This window comes from Gymnoscopelus braueri, assembly GCF_963280865.1.
Source record: "Gymnoscopelus braueri genome assembly, chromosome: 7".
In the NCBI taxonomy this organism is placed as follows: Eukaryota; Metazoa; Chordata; class Actinopteri; order Myctophiformes; family Myctophidae; genus Gymnoscopelus; species Gymnoscopelus braueri.
In genome coordinates, this window is record NC_137608.1 from 32,600,901 (window position 1) to 32,609,803 (window position 8,903).

Here is an 8,903-nt window from a genome sequence, read left to right on the forward strand (position 1 = left end):
CACGCACACACGCACACACACGCACACACACAGCACGCACACCAAGTTCAGATCCTTCACTACAACCCTACCTTGACCTTTCTTATTAAAACCACTAGCTACCTTTCCACACCTCCTCAGTGCTAGCGGCCCTATCAGCACAACGCAGCAGTCTGCCAGCTCCCACAGACATTTAAACCACATTATTCACCAGGGAATTCAGTCAATTCACTAAAGCAAATACAGTTACAATTTTCAGCCATCAATCATCGTCGTTTTTGCCATGGGAACTGGGGACCTGTGTGTGTGAACGCGCAGCTTCAGGCCCCTGAGGCTAAACAAAGGATCACAGAACAGAAAGTTTGACTTTTTTTTCTTTCTTTGAAAGCAAAGCTAATGTGTGAATGAAGGCTTTGGGAGTAATGGAGTACTTCCAAAAAGATTACAGGATTGTAGTAATCTGATTACAAACAACTTTAATCACTGGGTACTATTAAAATCCAGTTTCCAGGGGAAACATTACATTAGCATTACATCACACACACACACACACACACACACACACACACACACACACACACACACACACACACACACACACACACACACACACACACACACACACACGCACGTGCACACTGACACACACACACACACACACACACACACACACACACACACACACACACACACACACACGCACGTGCACACTGACACACACACACACACACACACACACACACACACACACACACACACACACACACACACACACACACACACACACACACACACACACACAGATATACATACGCATATATATATACTGTAAGTATAAAGTAGGCTACAATTAATACATTATAGTAATTATTTGTTCTTATACATTATCTAATGCCTCTTGACAGCAGAAATAACATTACATTTAAATTACTTCACATTTTAGTCTCTCAGTCCAACATGCGTACGCAAAGTCACTTTCTTTCTAATTCAATGGATTACATCACATATTACTTTCTCGACCAGATTACATTTGAGAGAGTGCCCTCCCTGACTCTGTGCGAATGTTAATTTAAACCTCGGAGGGCAGTGGCGATCGTAATGGTTGTAATGGTTGTAATGGTTTGCTTTTCATGGAATTTCCTGCCAGAGGAAAATATTAAGCAGACGAGAGGTCACACTTTCAAAACCAATTAACGATCAAACTGGAGTTTTTCTGAGTGCGACGGAGGGAAAAGAGGACATAATTGGAAACATACAGAGGAGAAGAGGAGAGTAAAGTCTGTGAGAAATTCAACTTCTCTGGTGACCCCTTTCAATTACAACCACACTCTGTTAACTTGACAAATAGGTCTGATCGCTGGCCACTTGGGCTGGCTTTGTCTGGGTTTTGCCATAGAATGGCTGTTTATGTCAAAAAGTTTATGTTCGTTTGTTAGCGAGTGTATGTCTGTGTCCGTAAATGGAAACAACCAGTAGTATAAGGTACAGTATGTGAGTGTTTGAGTGTATGTGTTGGTGCACACAGTACAGTATGTGTGTTTGTGAGACATAGAGAATGCACACGTGCTTGTATGCAATTGGCTACATACTGTTGCATCATGTGTATTTTGTACAATGTGTATGCCAGTGGTTCTCAAAGTTTTTCATGTCAAGGACCCCCAAAATGATATGTAATTGGCCAAAAAAAATTGTTCCAGGGACCCCCAGAAGCAAAGATTTGAGTTACAAATGTTCGCTTAAAAAAAAATATACTATGTAATTTCAAAGACAAATGTTCACGATTTTTCAAAAATGGTAGATCTGGGCTGGGGACCCCCTGGTATCCCCCCCCCCCCAAGGACCAAGGGTCCCACTTTGAGAACCAATGGTGTATGCATGTGTGTATGTATTTGTGTATTGTGTGCGTGTGCCACACACATGCATGCATGCATGTGCTTACATGGGCGTGAATAACCTAGAGAGATGTGTGTGTGTGTGTGTGTGTGTGTGTGTGTGTGTGTGTGTGTGTGTGTGTGTGTGTGTGTGTGTGTGTGTGTGTGTGTGTGTGTGTGTGTGTGTGTGTGTGTGTGTGTGTGTGTGTGTGTGTGTACACCAGTTTGACTGAGGGATGGTGGGAAATCAAACAATCCCACAATCCCCTCTGTTTACTGTATCAACAGCCCAAGCCATCTGAAGTGGACTCTGTGTAACGTACTGTAGCGACGACAGATCACACTAGTCAAGGCGCTGGATGATTGCGCCTTCTTTCTTTTCACAAATGTAGGTTTTTTATTACCTCATGACTGTCAACAGAGGGACAAAAAAAGGACTGAAATATTTTTACTGAGGTTGAAGTTCTGTTCTGCTAAATCTTCTGCAAAAAACACTACTGTCACAATTCCGAGACACAGGAATCTTCCAAAATGCTTACATGACAACTATAACATTTGGATCAGAATTGATGTTCTTTTGTAAAGCCATAAAAGCATTCAGATACCAAAAGCACATTCAATTAAATTGTCTTTCCCATAAAAGTAAAAGAACTAAACATAATTACTTTCAAATTCATCTGTATAAAAAGAAAAAAACATTGCACCACAAAGAGAATCAATCTAATCTACGCCAAGAGATTTAAGTAATGCTATATTTTTTCCAGTTGTGTTTATGTTGTACCGAAAACCCCGATCTGTAGCCCATAGAGACGGTCTCAGCTGTACGTCAGTAGGAGTTAGAGACCAGCAGAGTGATGCCAGCGTAAATCTAGGCTAATTGACGATCAGGAGGCAGGAGGAGGCCTGAAGGCCCCGCTGTAAATCTGTCAGGAGAGAGACACACACACCGGATAACACACTGCCTGATAGAGACCTGGCTCTGACTGTGTGTGAGTGTGTGTGTGTGTGTGTGTGTGTGTGTGTGTGTGTGTGTGTGTGTGTGTGTGTGTGTGTGTGTGTGTGTGTGTGTGTGTGTGTGTGTGTGTGTGTGTGTGTGTGTGTGTGTGTGTGTGTGTGTGTGTGTGTCTTTCTATCAGCTATGCAAGCTGTGACTGACGACCTGTCATTATAAGTGGTGGGACAGCCTCTGTGTGTGTGTGTGTGTGTGTGTGTGTGTGTGTGTGTGTGTGTGTGTGTGTGTGTGTGTGTGTGTGTGTGTGTGTGGTGCGTGCGTGCGTGCGTGCGTGCGTGCGTGCGTGCGTGCGTGCGTGCGTGCGTGCGTGCGTGCGTGCGTGCGTGCGTGCGTGCGTGCGTGCGTGCGTGCGTGCGTGCGTGCGTGCGTGCGTGCGTGCGCGTGTGGGAGAGAGAGAGAGAGAGAGTGAGTGCGTGCGTGTGTGTATGTGCATTTCTGTGGAGAGGGTACTTAGCCACCATATGGTGCAGGATTTAGTCAGTTATCAGTCAAAAGAGGTTTTACAAGCTGGAATCTCAGATAGTGCATGTGCACAGACACACACACACACACACACACACACACACACACACACACACACACACACACACACACACACACACACACACACACACACACACACACACACACACACACACACACACACACACACACACACACACACACACACACACACACACGCAGTCCCGTGCCTCCCAGCTGATAAGAGACCAGAGGAGGATTCCATGGCCCTCAGGCTCAGGATCACTTCAGACATCTACAACACTCCTCTTTTTTCTCTCGTCCTCCTACCTCTCTTCTGTCTGAATCTTTCTTTCTCTCCATCCTATCCTTCCATCTTACTCCCTTACTCCCTTCTTATGTTATCTTCCATTTCTTTCCTCTTGCCGCTTCCTCTCCTCTAGATCAGTGTTTCACTGTTTCTCAAACTTTTTCGTGTCAACGACCCCTAAATGGATATCTGGCCACGGACCCCCATCTGAAAATGTTTTGAAAAAGTGACGCGCTGTGAGCTAAGTAGTAGCCACGGTAACACATTTTGTTTCCCCCCCCGTAACCCCTTCAAGGACCCCTGGTGGTCCCCGGACCCCACTTTGAGAACCACTGCTTCTAGATGGATGAGTTCGGAACATCTGCACACCGTCACACACACACAGCTCCTTTATCTAACACTACCAGCAGGCAAATGACCGGGGGCCTATTTCACGAAAGAAGATTAGGGGTTAAACCTGGATTTAACACCTATCCTGACTTAATTTAGCTAGGATTGGCGATGAATCTGTGGGGTACCAGGGGCCTGTTCCTCAAAAGGTGAATTAACAAAGCCTGGCCTTAAGCCAAATCAAGGCTTGACAAAGTCGGGTCCGAAAAGCCTCGTTTGTTCCGTTCCTCAGACGCCAAGCCAGGCTGAAAAGGAGCAACTTTGTCGAGCTAGACCTTGTCAAGCCAGGCTGTGTCCAGCCAGGATAATGAAGCCAGGCTAAATGGGCGGCGATTCGCCGACGACGTATTTCTATAAAAGACCATGAACTCGAGCGCAGATTCCTTGAACTTAACCAATCATGGCAGCGGGGAACAAAACTCGCGCAGCGTTTTTCTCTGTGGCCGAACAGCAGCAGCTCATGCAAGCTTATGAGGAAGTGAAACATGTTATCAACAGAAAAGGAAACGCGACCGCAATAAATAGATCCAGGGCGAAAGCTGGCAAAGTATTGAAAGCACACACAGAGTGTGTGTGTGTGTGTGTGTGTGTGTGTGTGTGTGTGTGTGTGTGTGTGTGTGTGTCAGCGCCGGACGGGCAACAGGACGTACGGACGGGACGGGACGGGGGGGGGGGGGGGGACGCGGGGGGATGGAGGGGGGGGGACGGGACGGGACGGGGGGGGGACGGGGGTCGGGGGGGTTGACCGCGACGGGATGAGCGGGGGACGGGACGAGACACGCAATAACCCCACATTGCAAGACCACTTTAGTAGAAATTTGGGTTGTGTAGTTACCTTGCCATCATGATGTAACTCCAAAGGTGGACAAGAAATAAAAAATAATTTCTCCATTGACTAGAAATTGATAATTTAAAATATGCTCCTTATTGACTTACAAAGAGGCTCCTTTAAACCCGTAACTAATAATGTATATATATATTTAAATATATGTATATATGTATATGTATATATATATATATATATATATATATATATATATATATATATATATATATATATATATATATATATATATATATATATATATGTATGTAGGCTATGTATGTATGTGTTAGACATTTCTTATAATATTACCAAAAAAAAGTAATATATTATCAAACATCTAACAACAATATGAACTATAGTGTTAACAGAGTGACAATGACATATCACATGAGTTATTGTGAAACAATTATGATTCATGGTCACACACTATTTCAGTAATGTAATTACATTGATTATATCTTATTGTATTGATTTCATTTTATTTGAATGCAGGGTCATTCAAATGAGTCCATATACAAACACATGTGTTGAATTAACTGTGGAAAAACTTGAAGAACAAAGACACTGGATTAAGTAAGCTTGGCTGTTAGCCTGCTCCTGACCAGGCTAACTTCACAGCTAAATTGCCATGGTAACTAAGGTAGGCTTGCTTCAATTCTCTTTTGAGGAATCGGATAAGGCTAAACTTAGCCAGGGTGAACTGGCTAAACTAATCTTCAAGATAATTCACCTTTTGAGGAACCGACTCAGCTCTAATCCTGGCTAAATTAAGCCAGGATAGGTGGTAAAGCCAGGCTTTAGCTCTAATTCACCTTTTGAGGAACAGGCCCCAGGTAGGGACCAGGCTAACAGCCAAGTTTACTTAATCCAGTGCCTTGTTCTTCAAGTTTTTCCACAGTTAATTCAACACATGTGTTTGTATATGGACTCATTTTAATGACCATGCATTCAAATAAAATGAAATAAATACAATAAGATATAATCAATTTAATTATATTACTGAAATAGAGTGTGACCATGAATCATAATTGTTTCACAATGACTCATGTGATATGTCATTGTCACTCTGTTAACACTATAGTTCATATTGTTGTTAGATGTTTGATAATATATTACAGATTCTTTTGTATATTATAAAAGATGTCTGACATATTTTTGATTTCTTGTCCACCTTTGGAGTTACATCATGATGGCAAGGTAACTACACAACCCAAACCTCCTATATCAAAGTGGTCTTGCCCTTTAAGCAGTAAATCTGAAACCAATGAGTTTCCCCACACTTATTCAATTCTTATGCGAAAATCAAAGATCTACAAGCCCGAAAAAAAGTGCTTTTTTTTTACCCCCGTTACCGCCACCGGGACCCCCGTTATACCACCGCCCCCGTTACCGCCACCGGGACCCCCGTGGACGGCACTGCAGATATATAAATAGATGGATTCCATGTAATCTCTACATTGCAACAAGTGTTCTTTTAGTAGGCTATGCTAGCTTTGAGTTGGTAAAGTCCTTGTGGGGGTTCCAGGGGGTCCCCACCAAAGTTAGTTAATATAGCATCAAATCTATCAATCTACAAGCTCACAATGCATTGTGATGTGTTGTGACCTTGCAGATCTGCAAAAAAAAGTGACAAATTGTAATCGTTTTGAAACATTTTCACAACACAATTTTTTTATAGAGGTCCATGGCCAAATACATTCATTTGGGGGTCATTTGAGAACCACTGTAGCCTACTAACTACACTACACCATATCACAAAAAATACAGAATACTAGTCTATTATAATTTTAAAGGAGCTACACCATGATTTTTTTTTTTTTTTTTTATATTTAATATCATATGGTGTATGTCCCTCAAACCTTTTTCAAAAGTTTGAGCTTAAATCATCACTCAGATATACTCATCCCAAGTCAATTGTGTCTGTTAATAAAAAATAATATTTAAAAAAAATATATATAAAAAAAAAAAAAATGGAAAAATTCTGCATAAAAAGAAGCATCTAAGAAAAATACAAAATCGAAAAAAAAACACTTTGAACATTTTTGAACAATTCCACCAAGTGTTTGAGGTGCCTGTTTCACCCACTTCCGGGGGGCGGAGCCAAAATCAGAACCCGAAGTATTTGTTCGTAGACCCCCACTTAGGGGGGGTAGAAAAAGTTTCGGAGCGATTCGGGCACTTTTCATTTAACATTGGGTTTGCCATCAATAATGTTTGTGACCTCATAAACATTTCTGGAAATCCATGAAATGAGAAGGAATGACTGAATTAAAAATAAAAACATTTTTTGGGGTACAAGAGACACTGGGGACCCCAAAAAATACAAAAAAACAAGAAAAAAGTGATTTTCATGGTGTAGACCCTTTAAAAAATCACTAATTGAGCAAATGTCACATTATACTACATCAATAAAAATATGCCATGAATAATTATGTTGTCAGTGCCGTTTATAAAGCCCTGCATTGACTTTTTTTTTGCCAGCAGGTGTCATGGCAACAACATGAGACTTGATAGTCACATGACTTTTGCCTTTTGTAATCAAATGTATTTACATCAACATGTTTATTTAGTTACATCAATTCCATGAGCTGCTGCAGTGCTGCTGTTCAGCCACAGAGAAGAACGCCGCTCTGGTTTTGGGCTCCATGATTGGTCAAGTTCAAGGATTCGACTTTCATGGTCTTTTATAGGAATACGTGAAGCCTGGCTTTACCATCCTGGCCACACAGCCTGGCTTGACAAGGTCTAGCTCGACAAAGTCGCTCCTTTTCAGCCTGGCTTGGCGTTCATGGAACGGAATATGCAGGCTGTACGGACCAGACTTTGTCAAACCTGGATTTGACTTAAATCCAGGCTTATTTAATTCTCCTTTCGTGTAATAGGCCCCTGGGTATGAACACGCGCGCGCGCACACGCGCGAACACACACACACACACACACACACACACACACACACACACACACACACACACACACACACACACACACACACACACACACACAGAGAGAGGAGCAGTGCATGCTGTTCTACACATGTTTCATGTGTCCGTTATCAGGCTTGGACAAGCTCAGGTCAACGTTGTGATCACAACGCCCTGTAGCTATACCCTTATCTCTTCCCTATGGAATTTGAACGTGCACGTTAAAATATTACTGTTTTAATCACCATTCGCTGTAATATTTTGTCAAGATTGTTTCAGTAAAATATCAGTTTTGAAAGTTCCAGCCAGGCATTATATTAACATAATTATCATTGGGGATGTACAAAATTAGACCTGCAATTAAAGTATCTAATATAGTCCAGTATATGAACAAAAATACCTTTAGAACCATTGTGGAACAACATGGACTTTTTGAACTCTCTAAAACAGTCTATATACCAAAACTAGAGCCTTTATGGTAAAGAGTGATATTCATTTTTTTTAACCCTGTGTGACATATTTATATATCAATACTGTATATAGAACATTAACTTACCGTGGTTCTAAAACAATAGATTGGAAAGATCTTGCTCATCAAATCAGGGTTTGTGCTCCTGAGAACTGTAGTACTTTATTTTTTAAACTATGGCAGAGAAAATTATTACCAGCAACAATGTCCTGTTTTTAAACAAAATGGGCACTAATCCCTCAACATGAATATAAACAGTTCAGCAGAGAACTATTAAACCACCAGTAAAGCAGAACGAGTAAAGCAAATCTAATACTGCACAAAAGACTGTATAAAACCTGGTTAGACAGGTTTATTTTGTACTCTTTGACAGCATTGCATGTTAGGAGACATAGCTAATTAAATTACACACACCACTGCAATATGTCACATAAAATTCTAGTTTGAGCGATAAATACATTGTGAGGTTGGGATCAAGCAAACATTAATATCTATATTTCTACTTACTTATATGATGTATGGATTTTCAAACACTTCTTAAGAGTTAAAGAAGTAGAAGAAAGCATAACTTTCTCTGTGTGGGTTCAGTTACATTCCTGTTATATTGGGTGAAAAAAAAAGATTACAAATAATCTACAGCATAGTATCACAAAATAATTTATT